This window comes from Cryptomeria japonica, unplaced genomic scaffold, assembly GCF_030272615.1.
Source record: "Cryptomeria japonica unplaced genomic scaffold, Sugi_1.0 HiC_scaffold_111, whole genome shotgun sequence".
In the NCBI taxonomy this organism is placed as follows: domain Eukaryota; kingdom Viridiplantae; phylum Streptophyta; class Pinopsida; order Cupressales; family Cupressaceae; genus Cryptomeria; species Cryptomeria japonica.
The window spans coordinates 240,001-255,470 of NW_026728933.1; the positions used below are offsets into that span (position 1 = coordinate 240,001).

The 15,470-nt window shown below is 62.6% G+C and overlaps 1 non-coding gene across 1 annotated transcript; it reads right to left on the reverse strand.

Annotated features, from left to right (window-relative positions):
* Positions 1–14,432: 14,432 nt before the first annotated feature.
* Positions 14,433–14,551, reverse strand: LOC131055340 (5S ribosomal RNA). The gene has a single exon (XR_009108306.1). It is a non-coding gene; the product is annotated as a 5S ribosomal RNA (ribosomal RNA).
* Between the last annotated feature and the right edge of the window lie 919 nt (positions 14,552–15,470).

The window sequence follows — 15,470 nt, forward strand, 5'->3', positions numbered from 1 at the left end:
AGCGCTCCGATGTGTGCTCCAAGGTGCGGCGTGCACGAAGTCGGAGCCCGGTTTGCCCCGGGTGCGCACCTCGCGTGCACCTTCGCCGGGGTGGGCACCTTGGTGTGCAGACCTTGGCTGGGTTGCGCGCCCTGGTGGGCACCATGGTGCGCACCAAGGAGCGCTCCGAAGTGTGCTCCAAGGTGCGGCCTGCACGAAGTCGGAGCCCGGTTTGCCCCGGGTGTGCACCTCGGGTGGGCACCTTGGTGCGCATGCCTTGCCTGGGCTGCGCACCAGGGCGGGCTCAAGATGGCACCCGCGTTCCTTTTTTTTCACTATCTTTCAAAACGGAAATTTTAAAATCTCATTTTTTTTTGCCTTTTTCTGGAAATTAGTGAAGGCAGCGCATCAAAGGTGCGCACCTCGCTGCCCACCACGGTGCGCAACGCCGGTGGGCACCCGGGAGTGCTTCGAAGTGTGCTCCAAGGTGCTGCGTGCACGTTGTCGGAGCCCGGTTTGCCCCGGGTGCGCACCTCGCGTGCACCTTCGTCGGGGTGGGCACCTTGGCTGGGTTTGCCCCGGCTGCGCTCCGAAGCGGGGTTATTGGAGCGCCGCCTCTTTTTTTGTCGGAGCGTTTGGTGGGGTTTCTCGCACTGGCTCTTCCCAGGCCCGGTTGCCACCCTGGCGCGCACGAAGTCGGAAGTAGGGTTAATTGCCCGGGTGCGCACCTTTGCCAGGGTGGGCACCTTGCCTGGGCTGCGCACCAGGGCGGGCTCAAGATGGCACCCGCGTTCCGTTTTTTTCACTATCTTTCAAAACGGAAATTTCAAAATCTCCTTTTTTTTTTGCCTTTTCTGGAAATTAGTGAAGGCAGCGCATCAAAGGTGCGCACCCGGGAGCGCTACGAAGTGTGCTCCAAGGTGCGGCGTGCACGTTGTCGGAGCCCGGTTTGCCCCGGGTGCGCACCTCGCCTGCACCTTGGCCGGGGTGGGCACCTTGGCTGGGTTTGCCCAGGGTGCGCTCCGAAGCGGGGTTACTGGAGCGCCCCCTCTTTTTTTGTCAGAGCGTTTGGTTGGGTTTCTCGCATTGGCTCTTCCCAGGCCCGGTTGTTGGGTGCGCTCCCACCCTGGCGCGCGCGAGGTTGGAAGTTGGGTTAATTGCCCGGGCGCGCACCTTCGCCAGGGTGGGCACCTTGGTGCGCACACCTTGGCTGGGCTGCGCACCAGGGCGGGCTCAAGATGGCACCAGCATTCCCTTTTTTTCACTATCTTTCAAAACGGAAATTTTAAAATCTCATTTTTTTTTGCCTTTTATGGAAATTAGTGAAGGCATCGCATCAAAGGTGCGCACCTCGCTGCCCACCTTGGTGTGCTCCGAGGTGCCCACCACGGTGCGAACCCGGGAGCGCCCCGATGTGTGCTCCAAGGTGCGGCGTGCACGAAGTCGGACCCCGGTTTGCCCCGGGTGCGCACCTCGCGTGCACCTTGGTGCGCACACCTTGGCTGGGTTGCGCGCCCTGGTGGGCACCATGGTGCGCACCAAGGAGCGCTCCGAAGTGTGCTCCAAGGTGCGCCGTGCACGAAGTCGGAGCCCGGTTTGCCCCGGGTGCGCACCTCGCGTGCACCTTCGCCGCGGTGGGCACCATGGCGTGCACGAAGTCGGAGCCCGGTTTGCCCCGGGTGCGCACCTCGCATGCACCTTCGCCGGGGTGGGCACCTTGGTGTGCAGACCTTGGCTGGGTTGCGCGCCCTGGTGGGCACCATGGTGCGCACCAAGGAGCGCTCCGAAGTGTGCTCCAAGGTGCGGCCTGCACGAAGTCGGAGCCCGGTTTGCCCCGGGTGTGCACCTCGGGTGGGCACCTTGGTGCGCATGCCTTGCCTGGGCTGCGCACCAGGGCGGGCTCAAGATGGCACCCGCGTTCCTTTTTTTTCACTATCTTTCAAAACGGAAATTTTAAAATCTCATTTTTTTTTGCCTTTTTCTGGAAATTAGTGAAGGCAGCGCATCAAAGGTGCGCACCTCGCTGCCCACCACGGTGCGCAACGCCGGTGGGCACCCGGGAGTGCTTCGAAGTGTGCTCCAAGGTGCTGCGTGCACGTTGTCGGAGCCCGGTTTGCCCCGGGTGCGCACCTCGCGTGCACCTTCGTCGGGGTGGGCACCTTGGCTGGGTTTGCCCCGGCTGCGCTCCGAAGCGGGGTTATTGGAGCGCCGCCTCTTTTTTTGTCGGAGCGTTTGGTGGGGTTTCTCGCATTGGCTCTTCCCAGGCCCGGTTGCCACCCTGGCGCGCACGAAGTCGGAAGTAGGGTTAATTGCCCGGGTGCGCACCTTTGCCAGGGTGGGCACCTTGCCTGGGCTGCGCACCAGGGCGGGCTCAAGATGGCACCCGCGTTCCGTTTTTTTCACTATCTTTCAAAACGGAAATTTCAAAATCTCCTTTTTTTTTTGCCTTTTCTGGAAATTAGTGAAGGCAGCGCATCAAAGGTGCGCACCCGGGAGCGCTACGAAGTGTGCTCCAAGGTGCGGCGTGCACGTTGTCGGAGCCCGGTTTGCCTCGGGTGCGCACCTCGCCTGCACCTTGGCCGGGGTGGGCACCTTGGCTGGGTTTGCCCAGGGTGCGCTCCGGAGCGGGGTTACTGGAGCGCCCCCTCTTTTTTTGTCAGAGCGTTTGGTGGGGTTTCTCGCATTGGCTCTTCCCAGGCCCGGTTGTTGGGTGCGCTCCCACCCTGGCGCGCGCGAGGTTGGAAGTTGGGTTAATTGCCCGGGCGCGCACCTTCGCCAGGGTGGGCACCTTGGTGCGCACACCTTGGCTGGGCTGCGCACCAGGGCGGGCTCAAGATGGCACCAGCATTCCCTTTTTTTCACTATCTTTCAAAACGGAAATTTTAAAATCTCGTTTTTTTTTGCCTTTTATGGAAATTAGTGAAGGCATCGCATCAAAGGTGCGCACCTCGCTGCCCACCTTGGTGTGCTCCGAGGTGCCCACCACGGTGCGAACCCGGGAGCGCCCCGATGTGTGCTCCAAGGTGCGGCGTGCACGAAGTCGGACCCCGGTTTGCCCCGGGTGCGCACCTCGCGTGCACCTTGGTGCGCACACCTTGGCTGGGTTGCGCGCCCTGGTGGGCACCATGGTGCGCACCAAGGAGCGCTCCGAAGTGTGCTCCAAGGTGCGCCGTGCACGAAGTCGGAGCCCGGTTTGCCCCGGGTGCGCACCTCGCGTGCACCTTCGCCGCGGTGGGCACCATGGCGTGCACGAAGTCGGAGCCCGGTTTGCCCCGGGTGCGCACCTCGCGTGCACCTTCGCCGGGGTGGGCACCTTGGTGTGCAGACCTTGGCTGGGTTGCGCGCCCTGGTGGGCACCATGGTGCGCACCAAGGAGCGCTCCGAAGTGTGCTCCAAGGTGCGGCCTGCACGAAGTCGGAGCCCGGTTTGCCCCGGGTGTGCACCTCGGGTGGGCACCTTGGTGCGCATGCCTTGCCTGGGCTGCGCACCAGGGCGGGCTCAAGATGGCACCCGCGTTCCTTTTTTTTCACTATCTTTCAAAACGGAAATTTTAAAATCTCATTTTTTTTTGCCTTTTTCTGGAAATTAGTGAAGGCAGCGCATCAAAGGTGCGCACCTCGCTGCCCACCACGGTGCGCAACGCCGGTGGGCACCCGGGAGTGCTTCGAAGTGTGCTCCAAGGTGCTGCGTGCACGTTGTCGGAGCCCGGTTTGCCCCGGGTGCGCACCTCGCGTGCACCTTCGTCGGGGTGGGCACCTTGGCTGGGTTTGCCCCGGCTGCGCTCCGAAGCGGGGTTATTGGAGCGCCGCCTCTTTTTTTGTCGGAGCGTTTGGTGGGGTTTCTCGCATTGGCTCTTCCCAGGCCCGGTTGCCACCCTGGCGCGCACGAAGTCGGAAGTAGGGTTAATTGCCCGGGTGCGCACCTTTGCCAGGGTGGGCACCTTGCCTGGGCTGCGCACCAGGGCGGGCTCAAGATGGCACCCGCGTTCCGTTTTTTTCACTATCTTTCAAAACGGAAATTTCAAAATCTCCTTTTTTTTTTGCCTTTTCTGGAAATTAGTGAAGGCAGCGCATCAAAGGTGCGCACCCGGGAGCGCTACGAAGTGTGCTCCAAGGTGCGGCGTGCACGTTGTCGGAGCCCGGTTTGCCTCGGGTGCGCACCTCGCCTGCACCTTGGCCGGGGTGGGCACCTTGGCTGGGTTTGCCCAGGGTGCGCTCCGGAGCGGGGTTACTGGAGCGCCCCCTCTTTTTTTGTCAGAGCGTTTGGTGGGGTTTCTCGCATTGGCTCTTCCCAGGCCCGGTTGTTGGGTGCGCTCCCACCCTGGCGCGCGCGAGGTTGGAAGTTGGGTTAATTGCCCGGGCGCGCACCTTCGCCAGGGTGGGCACCTTGGTGCGCACACCTTGGCTGGGCTGCGCACCAGGGCGGGCTCAAGATGGCACCAGCATTCCCTTTTTTTCACTATCTTTCAAAACGGAAATTTTAAAATCTCGTTTTTTTTTGCCTTTTATGGAAATTAGTGAAGGCATCGCATCAAAGGTGCGCACCTCGCTGCCCACCTTGGTGTGCTCCGAGGTGCCCACCACGGTGCGAACCCGGGAGCGCCCCGATGGGTGCTCCAAGGTGCGGCGTGCACGAAGTCGGACCCCGGTTTGCCCCGGGTGCGCACCTCGCGTGCACCTTGGTGCGCACACCTTGGCTGGGTTGCGCGCCCTGGTGGGCACCATGGTGCGCACCAAGGAGCGCTCCGAAGTGTGCTCCAAGGTGCGCCGTGCACGAAGTCGGAGCCCGGTTTGCCCCGGGTGCGCACCTCGCGTGCACCTTCGCCGCGGTGGGCACCATGGCGTGCACGAAGTCGGAGCCCGGTTTGCCTCGGGTGCGCACCTCGCGTGCACCTTCGCCGGGGTGGGCACCTTGGTGTGCAGACCTTGGCTGGGTTGCGCGCCCTGGTGGGCACCATGGTGCGCACCAAGGAGCGCTCCGAAGTGTGCTCCAAGGTGCGGCCTGCACGAAGTCGGAGCCCGGTTTGCCACCCTGGCACGCACGAAGTCGGAAGTAGGGTTAATTGCCCGGGTGCGCACCTTTGCCAGGGTGGGCACCTTGCCTGGGCTGCGCACCAGGGCGGGCTCAAGATGGCACCCGCGTTCCGTTTTTTTCACTATCTTTCAAAACGGAAATTTCAAAATCTCCTTTTTTTTTTGCCTTTTCTGGAAATTAGTGAAGGCAGCGCATCAAAGGTGCGCACCCGGGAGCGCTACGAAGTGTGCTCCAAGGTGCGGCGTGCACGTTGTCGGAGCCCGGTTTGCCCCGGGTGCGCACCTCGCCTGCACCTTGGCCGGGGTGGGCACCTTGGCTGGGTTTGCCCAGGGTGCGCTCCGGAGCGGGGTTACTGGAGCGCCCCCTCTTTTTTTGTCAGAGCGTTTGGTGGGGTTTCTCGCATTGGCTCTTCCCAGGCCCGGTTGTTGGGTGCGCTCCCACCCTGGCGCGCGCGAGGTTGGAAGTTGGGTTAATTGCCCGGGCGCGCACCTTCGCCAGGGTGGGCACCTTGGTGCGCACACCTTGGCTGGGCTGCGCACCAGGGCGGGCTCAAGATGGCACCAGCATTCCCTTTTTTTCACTATCTTTCAAAACGGAAATTTTAAAATCTCATTTTTTTTTGCCTTTTATGGAAATTAGTGAAGGCATCGCATCAAAGGTGCGCACCTCGCTGCCCACCTTGGTGTGCTCCGAGGTGCCCACCACGGTGCGAACCCGGGAGCACCCCGATGTGTGCTCCAAGGTGCGGCGTGCACGAAGTCGGACCCCGGTTTGCCCCGGGTGCGCACCTCGCGTGCACCTTGGTGCGCACACCTTGGCTGGGTTGCGCGCCCTGGTGGGCACCATGGTGCGCACCAAGGAGCGCTCCGAAGTGTGCTCCAAGGTGCGCCGTGCACGAAGTCGGAGCCCGGTTTGCCCCGGGTGCGCACCTCGCGTGCACCTTCGCCGCGGTGGGCACCATGGCGTGCACGAAGTCGGAGCCCGGTTTGCCCCGGGTGCGCACCTCGCGTGCACCTTCGCCGGGGTGGGCACCTTGGTGTGCAGACCTTGGCTGGGTTGCGCGCCCTGGTGGGCACCATGGTGCGCACCAAGGAGCGCTCCGAAGTGTGCTCCAAGGTGCGGCCTGCACGAAGTCGGAGCCCGGTTTGCCACCCTGGCGCGCACGAAGTCGGAAGTAGGGTTAATTGCCCGGGTGCGCACCTTTGCCAGGGTGGGCACCTTGCCTGGGCTGCGCACCAGGGCGGGCTCAAGATGGCACCCGCGTTCCATTTTTTTCACTATCTTTCAAAACGGAAATTTCAAAATCTCCTTTTTTTTTTGCCTTTTCTGGAAATTAGTGAAGGCAGCGCATCAAAGGTGCGCACCCGGGAGCGCTACGAAGTGTGCTCCAAGGTGCGGCGTGCACGTTGTCGGAGCCCGGTTTGCCCCGGGTGCGCACCTCGCCTGCACCTTGGCCGGGGTGGGCACCTTGGCTGGGTTTGCCCAGGGTGCGCTCCGGAGCGGGGTTACTGGAGCGCCCCCTCTTTTTTTGTCAGAGCGTTTGGTGGGGTTTCTCGCATTGGCTCTTCCCAGGCCCGGTTGTTGGGTGCGCTCCCACCCTGGCGCGCGCGAGGTTGGAAGTTGGGTTAATTGCCCGGGCGCGCACCTTCGCCAGGGTGGGCACCTTGGTGCGCACACCTTGGCTGGGCTGCGCACCAGGGCGGGCTCAAGATGGCACCAGCATTCCCTTTTTTTCACTATCTTTCAAAACGGAAATTTTAAAATCTCGTTTTTTTTTGCCTTTTATGGAAATTAGTGAAGGCATCGCATCAAAGGTGCGCACCTCGCTGCCCACCTTGGTGTGCTCCGAGGTGCCCACCACGGTGCGAACCCGGGAGCGCCCCGATGTGTGCTCCAAGGTGCGGCGTGCACGAAGTCGGACCCCGGTTTGCCCCGGGTGCGCACCTCGCGTGCACCTTGGTGCGCACACCTTGGCTGGGTTGCGCGCCCTGGTGAGCACCATGGTGCGCACCAAGGAGCGCTCCGAAGTGTGCTCCAAGGTGCGCCGTGCACGAAGTCGGAGCCCGGTTTGCCCCGGGTGCGCACCTCGCGTGCACCTTCGCCGCGGTGGGCACCATGGCGTGCACGAAGTCGGAGCCCGGTTTGCCCCGGGTGCGCACCTCGCATGCACCTTCGCCGGGGTGGGCACCTTGGTGTGCAGACCTTGGCTGGGTTGCGCGCCCTGGTGGGCACCATGGTGCGCACCAAGGAGCGCTCCGAAGTGTGCTCCAAGGTGCGGCCTGCACGAAGTCGGAGCCCGGTTTGCCCCGGGTGTGCACCTCGGGTGGGCACCTTGGTGCGCATGCCTTGCCTGGGCTGCGCACCAGGGCGGGCTCAAGATGGCACCCGCGTTCCTTTTTTTTCACTATCTTTCAAAACGGAAATTTTAAAATCTCATTTTTTTTTGCCTTTTTCTGGAAATTAGTGAAGGCAGCGCATCAAAGGTGCGCACCTCGCTGCCCACCACGGTGCGCAACGCCGGTGGGCACCCGGGAGTGCTTCGAAGTGTGCTCCAAGGTGCTGCGTGCACGTTGTCGGAGCCCGGTTTGCCCCGGGTGCGCACCTCGCGTGCACCTTCGTCGGGGTGGGCACCTTGGCTGGGTTTGCCCCGGCTGCGCTCCGAAGCGGGGTTATTGGAGCGCCGCCTCTTTTTTTGTCGGAGCGTTTGGTGGGGTTTCTCGCATTGGCTCTTCCCAGGCCCGGTTGCCACCCTGGCGCGCACGAAGTCGGAAGTAGGGTTAATTGCCCGGGTGCGCACCTTTGCCAGGGTGGGCACCTTGCCTGGGCTGCGCACCAGGGCGGGCTCAAGATGGCACCCGCGTTCCGTTTTTTTCACTATCTTTCAAAACGGAAATTTCAAAATCTCCTTTTTTTTTTGCCTTTTCTGGAAATTAGTGAAGGCAGCGCATCAAAGGTGCGCACCCGGGAGCGCTACGAAGTGTGCTCCAAGGTGCGGCGTGCACGTTGTCGGAGCCCGGTTTGCCTCGGGTGCGCACCTCGCCTGCACCTTGGCCGGGGTGGGCACCTTGGCTGGGTTTGCCCAGGGTGCGCTCCGGAGCGGGGTTACTGGAGCGCCCCCTCTTTTTTTGTCAGAGCGTTTGGTGGGGTTTCTCGCATTGGCTCTTCCCAGGCCCGGTTGTTGGGTGCGCTCCCACCCTGGCGCGCGCGAGGTTGGAAGTTGGGTTAATTGCCCGGGCGCGCACCTTCGCCAGGGTGGGCACCTTGGTGCGCACACCTTGGCTGGGCTGCGCACCAGGGCGGGCTCAAGATGGCACCAGCATTCCCTTTTTTTCACTATCTTTCAAAACGGAAATTTTAAAATCTCGTTTTTTTTTGCCTTTTATGGAAATTAGTGAAGGCATCGCATCAAAGGTGCGCACCTCGCTGCCCACCTTGGTGTGCTCCGAGGTGCCCACCACGGTGCGAACCCGGGAGCGCCCCGATGTGTGCTCCAAGGTGCGGCGTGCACGAAGTCGGACCCCGGTTTGCCCCGGGTGCGCACCTCGCGTGCACCTTGGTGCGCACACCTTGGCTGGGTTGCGCGCCCTGGTGGGCACCATGGTGCGCACCAAGGAGCGCTCCGAAGTGTGCTCCAAGGTGCGCCGTGCACGAAGTCGGAGCCCGGTTTGCCCCGGGTGCGCACCTCGCGTGCACCTTCGCCGCGGTGGGCACCATGGCGTGCACGAAGTCGGAGCCCGGTTTGCCTCGGGTGCGCACCTCGCGTGCACCTTCGCCGGGGTGGGCACCTTGGTGTGCAGACCTTGGCTGGGTTGCGCGCCCTGGTGGGCACCATGGTGCGCACCAAGGAGCGCTCCGAAGTGTGCTCCAAGGTGCGGCCTGCACGAAGTCGGAGCCCGGTTTGCCACCCTGGCGCGCACGAAGTCGGAAGTAGGGTTAATTGCCCGGGTGCGCACCTTTGCCAGGGTGGGCACCTTGCCTGGGCTGCGCACCAGGGCGGGCTCAAGATGGCACCCGCGTTCCGTTTTTTTCACTATCTTTCAAAACGGAAATTTCAAAATCTCCTTTTTTTTTTGCCTTTTCTGGAAATTAGTGAAGGCAGCGCATCAAAGGTGCGCACCCGGGAGCGCTACGAAGTGTGCTCCAAGGTGCGGCGTGCACGTTGTCGGAGCCCGGTTTGCCCCGGGTGCGCACCTCGCCTGCACCTTGGCCGGGGTGGGCACCTTGGCTGGGTTTGCCCAGGGTGCGCTCCGGAGCGGGGTTACTGGAGCGCCCCCTCTTTTTTTGTCAGAGCGTTTGGTGGGGTTTCTCGCATTGGCTCTTCCCAGGCCCGGTTGTTGGGTGCGCTCCCACCCTGGCGCGCGCGAGGTTGGAAGTTGGGTTAATTGCCCGGGCGCGCACCTTCGCCAGGGTGGGCACCTTGGTGCGCACACCTTGGCTGGGCTGCGCACCAGGGCGGGCTCAAGATGGCACCAGCATTCCCTTTTTTTCACTATCTTTCAAAACGGAAATTTTAAAATCTCATTTTTTTTTGCCTTTTATGGAAATTAGTGAAGGCATCGCATCAAAGGTGCGCACCTCGCTGCCCACCTTGGTGTGCTCCGAGGTGCCCACCACGGTGCGAACCCGGGAGCACCCCGATGTGTGCTCCAAGGTGCGGCGTGCACGAAGTCGGACCCCGGTTTGCCCCGGGTGCGCACCTCGCGTGCACCTTGGTGCGCACACCTTGGCTGGGTTGCGCGCCCTGGTGGGCACCATGGTGCGCACCAAGGAGCGCTCCGAAGTGTGCTCCAAGGTGCGCCGTGCACGAAGTCGGAGCCCGGTTTGCCCCGGGTGCGCACCTCGCGTGCACCTTCGCCGCGGTGGGCACCATGGCGTGCACGAAGTCGGAGCCCGGTTTGCCCCGGGTGCGCACCTCGCGTGCACCTTCGCCGGGGTGGGCACCTTGGTGTGCAGACCTTGGCTGGGTTGCGCGCCCTGGTGGGCACCATGGTTCGCACCAAGGAGCGCTCCGAAGTGTGCTCCAAGGTGCGGCCTGCACGAAGTCGGAGCCCGGTTTGCCACCCTGGCGCGCACGAAGTCGGAAGTAGGGTTAATTGCCCGGGTGCGCACCTTTGCCAGGGTGGGCACCTTGCCTGGGCTGCGCACCAGGGCGGGCTCAAGATGGCACCCGCGTTCCATTTTTTTCACTATCTTTCAAAACGGAAATTTCAAAATCTCCTTTTTTTTTTGCCTTTTCTGGAAATTAGTGAAGGCAGCGCATCAAAGGTGCGCACCCGGGAGCGCTACGAAGTGTGCTCCAAGGTGCGGCGTGCACGTTGTCGGAGCCCGGTTTGCCCCGGGTGCGCACCTCGCCTGCACCTTGGCCGGGGTGGGCACCTTGGCTGGGTTTGCCCAGGGTGCGCTCCGAAGCGGGGTTACTGGAGCGCCCCCTCTTTTTTTGTCAGAGCGTTTGGTGGGGTTTCTCGCATTGGCTCTTCCCAGGCCCGGTTGTTGGGTGCGCTCCCACCCTGGCGCGCGCGAGGTTGGAAGTTGGGTTAATTGCCCGGGCGCGCACCTTCGCCAGGGTGGGCACCTTGGTGCGCACACCTTGGCTGGGCTGCGCACCAGGGCGGGCTCAAGATGGCACCAGCATTCCCTTTTTTTCACTATCTTTCAAAACGGAAATTTTAAAATCTCGTTTTTTTTTGCCTTTTATGGAAATTAGTGAAGGCATCGCATCAAAGGTGCGCACCTCGCTGCCCACCTTGGTGTGCTCCGAGGTGCCCACCACGGTGCGAACCCGGGAGCGCCCCGATGTGTGCTCCAAGGTGCGGCGTGCACGAAGTCGGACCCCGGTTTGCCCCGGGTGCGCACCTCGCGTGCACCTTGGTGCGCACACCTTGGCTGGGTTGCGCGCCCTGGTGGGCACCATGGTGCGCACCAAGGAGCGCTCCGAAGTGTGCTCCAAGGTGCGCCGTGCACGAAGTCGGAGCCCGGTTTGCCCCGGGTGCGCACCTCGCGTGCACCTTCGCCGCGGTGGGCACCATGGCGTGCACGAAGTCGGAGCCCGGTTTGCCCCGGGTGCGCACCTCGCGTGCACCTTCGCCGGGGTGGGCACCTTGGTGTGCAGACCTTGGCTGGGTTGCGCGCCCTGGTGGGCACCATGGTGCGCACCAAGGAGCGCTCCGAAGTGTGCTCCAAGGTGCGGCCTGCACGAAGTCGGAGCCCGGTTTGCCCCGGGTGTGCACCTCGGGTGGGCACCTTGGTGCGCATGCCTTGCCTGGGCTGCGCACCAGGGCGGGCTCAAGATGGCACCCGCGTTCCTTTTTTTTCACTATCTTTCAAAACGGAAATTTTAAAATCTCATTTTTTTTTGCCTTTTTCTGGAAATTAGTGAAGGCAGCGCATCAAAGGTGCGCACCTCGCTGCCCACCACGGTGCGCAACGCCGGTGGGCACCCGGGAGTGCTTCGAAGTGTGCTCCAAGGTGCTGCGTGCACGTTGTCGGAGCCCGGTTTGCCCCGGGTGCGCTCCTCGCGTGCACCTTCGTCGGGGTGGGCACCTTGGCTGGGTTTGCCCCGGCTGCGCTCCGAAGCGGGGTTATTGGAGCGCCGCCTCTTTTTTTGTCGGAGCGTTTGGTGGGGTTTCTCGCATTGGCTCTTCCCAGGCCCGGTTGCCACCCTGGCGCGCACGAAGTCGGAAGTAGGGTTAATTGCCCGGGTGCGCACCTTTGCCAGGGTGGGCACCTTGCCTGGGCTGCGCACCAGGGCGGGCTCAAGATGGCACCCGCGTTCCGTTTTTTTCACTATCTTTCAAAACGGAAATTTCAAAATCTCCTTTTTTTTTTGCCTTTTCTGGAAATTAGTGAAGGCAGCGCATCAAAGGTGCGCACCCGGGAGCGCTACGAAGTGTGCTCCAAGGTGCGGCGTGCACGTTGTCGGAGCCCGGTTTGCCCCGGGTGCGCACCTCGCCTGCACCTTGGCCGGGGTGGGCACCTTGGCTGGGTTTGCCCAGGGTGCGCTCCGAAGCGGGGTTACTGGAGCGCCCCCTCTTTTTTTGTCAGAGCGTTTGGTGGGGTTTCTCGCATTGGCTCTTCCCAGGCCCGGTTGTTGGGTGCGCTCCCACCCTGGCGCGCGCGAGGTTGGAAGTTGGGTTAATTGCCCGGGCGCGCACCTTCGCCAGGGTGGGCACCTTGGTGCGCACACCTTGGCTGGGCTGCGCACCAGGGCGGGCTCAAGATGGCACCAGCATTCCCTTTTTTTCACTATCTTTCAAAACGGAAATTTTAAAATCTCGTTTTTTTTTGCCTTTTATGGAAATTAGTGAAGGCATCGCATCAAAGGTGCGCACCTCGCTGCCCACCTTGGTGTGCTCCGAGGTGCCCACCACGGTGCGAACCCGGGAGCGCCCCGATGTGTGCTCCAAGGTGCGGCGTGCACGAAGTCGGACCCCGGTTTGCCCCGGGTGCGCACCTCGCGTGCACCTTGGTGCGCACACCTTGGCTGGGTTGCGCGCCCTGGTGGGCACCATGGTGCGCACCAAGGAGCGCTCCGAAGTGTGCTCCAAGGTGCGCCGTGCACGAAGTCGGAGCCCGGTTTGCCTCGGGTGCGCACCTCGCATGCACCTTCGCCGCGGTGGGCACCATGGCGTGCACGAAGTCGGAGCCCGGTTTGCCCCGGGTGCGCACCTCGCGTGCACCTTCGCCGGGGTGGGCACCTTGGTGTGCAGACCTTGGCTGGGTTGCGCGCCCTGGTGGGCACCATGGTGCGCACCAAGGAGCGCTCCGAAGTGTGCTCCAAGGTGCGGCCTGCACGAAGTCGGAGTCCGGTTTGCCCCGGGTGCGCACCATGGCGTGCACGAAGTCGGAGCCCGGTTTGCCCCGGGTGCGCACCTCGCGTGCACCTTCGCCGGGGTGGGCACCTCGGCTGGTTTGCGCGCCCTGGTGCGCACCAAGGAGCGCTCCGAAGTGTGCTCCAAGGTGCGGCGTGCACGAAGTCGGAGCCCGGTTTGCCCCGGGTGCGCACCTCGCGTGCACCTTCGCCGCGGTGGGCACCTTGGCTGGGTTGGGCACCATTGAGCGCTCCGAAGTTTGCTCCAAGGTGCGCACCATGGCCCTCCAAGGTGCGCAGCATGGCGTGCACGAAGTCGGAGCCCGGTTTGCCCCGGGTGCGCACCTCGCGTGCACCTTCGCCAGGGTGGGCACCTCGGTGCGCACACCTTCTCAATGTTTTCTTGCCTTTTCTGGAAATTGGTGAAGGCAGCGCATCAAAGGTGCGCACCTCGGTGTGCTCCGAGGTGCGAACCCGAGAGCGCTTCGAGGTGCGCACGAAGTCAAAAGTCGGGTTAATTGCATTGTTTTCCCCGGGTGCGCTCCGAGGTGCGCAACATCGGTGCGCACCAAGGAGGGCTCCGAAGTGTGCTCCAAGGTGCGCACGATGGCGTGCACCTCTGGTGCGCACGATTCGGAGCTCGGTTTGCCCGGGGTGTGCACACCTTGGCTGGGTTGCGCACCTTTTGTGCGCTCCATGGTGCGTACGAAGTCGGAGCTCGGTTTGCCCCGGGTGCGCACCTTGATGCGCACGCCTTGGCTGGGCTGCGCACCTTGGTGGGCGCCTCCAAGGTGCGCACGAAGTCGAAGCTCGGTTTGCCGCGGGTGCGCACCTTGGTGGGCGCCATGGTGCACTCCGAGGTGCCCAAGATTGGTGCGCACCAAGGAGCGCTCCGAAGTGCGCTCCAAGGTGCGCAGGTGCGCGCGAAGTCGAAAGTTGGGTTAATTGTCCGGTTTGCCTCGGGTGCGCACCTTGCGTGCACCTTCGCCAGGGTGGGCGCCTTGGTGCGCACACCTTGGCTGGGCTGCGCACCCGGGCGCGCACACCTTGGCACCCGCGTTTCCTTCATTTTAAATTTTTTTTTTTTACAATCTCTCAAGTGGGAAATTCTATAATCTCAACTTTTTTTGCCTTTTCAGGAAACTTTTGAATGGAGCGCATCATTGGTGCGCTCCGAAGTGTGCTCCAAGGTGCGCACCTCTGGTGCGCTCCAAAGCTCTCTCCAGCTGCGTGCACCTGCCCCGGGCGCGCACCCGGCCCCGCCCAGCTTCGCTCACCTGTCCCGGGCGTCTGGTGCGGAACCTTAGAGTAAGAAACATCACCGTGCACCTTGGCCAACGTGCGCGACTCGACCGAGCGCGCACTGGCCGAGGTGCACACCGATTTCACCTGGGTGCGCGCGCAGCACCTCGGGCGCACCGGGGTGCGCGCACAACGCCCGGGTTGCACCGTGGCCTGTGTGCTCGGGGCGCCTCGGGTGCGCGCTCGGTGTCGCCCCGGCGCGCGCGGTAGTGCGGGCAACGCACCCCGGCCCGGCCCGGCCCCGACGAGAACGCAAACGGGCAAAAGGTTAATTCAAATAGCATTGCGACGCCCGGCGAAAAACTAAAAAAGGGTGCAACACCGGGACTTCCCGGGAGGTCACCCATCCCAGTACTACTCCGGCCCAAGCGCGCTTAACTGCGGAGTTCTGATGGGATCCGGTGCACTAACGCTGGTATGATCGCACCCGTTATGAGCTTGTCGCAGTGTGTACTTAGCAAACCGCGACCCACGTGCGAATCCACCCCGGCCACCCACCCCCGTCGAGGTGCACACCCTCCCTCGCGAAGTGCGCCCCGTTCGCCAAGTGTGAGCCCTGCCCGGGTGCGCGCACCTTGCTAGGGCATCGGGTGTGCACCCGGCCCGGCCTACGTGCGTGCACCTGGACGGGGCGTCGTGTGCGTGCAGTGTCCCGTCTGCAACGCGGTGCCCACACACCACCTCGGGCGCAACGACCTGCGCTCACATGTGGGCCGAGTGCACCTTGGTGCATGTTCGGGGCGCCTCGGGTGCACGCTCGATCTTGCCCCGGTGCACCAAGGCGCTCGGTTTGCCCCGGGTGCGCACTTGGTGCAAGGTGGGCACCCAAAATAGGGATCAAGCACCAAAACACAAGTTTCGGGATGCAAAATGGGACCCAAGGACCACAAATGCGTTCCAAGACCCATGATGGGTCCACGAGAACAAAAATGTGTTCCGAGACTTAATAAACAAATATTGGGTTTTAGGAGAAGAAACATGCTCTGATGCCCAAAACGAGAATCGACCCCGAAAAGGCCACAGGCCAAAAGTGGGATGCGAGACAAAAAAAAATGGGACCCGAGGACCAAAATTGGGTTCCCAGGTCGAAGACAGGGCAACCGGACAAGAAACGACCTCTAAGGCTCGAAATGAGTCCCGACGACTAAAACTTGACAAGAAGCACCCATCAGGCACCCAACTCGACACCCATGGGATGCCGACCCACCCGGGCTTCCACCTAGCACACCTTGGCACCCACCCACCCTCACACCCAACCTCGCACCCAACTTAGCACCTTTGAACCCACATTGGCACTCACCCTGACCCTGGCACCTTGGAACCCACATTGGCACTCACCTTGACCCTG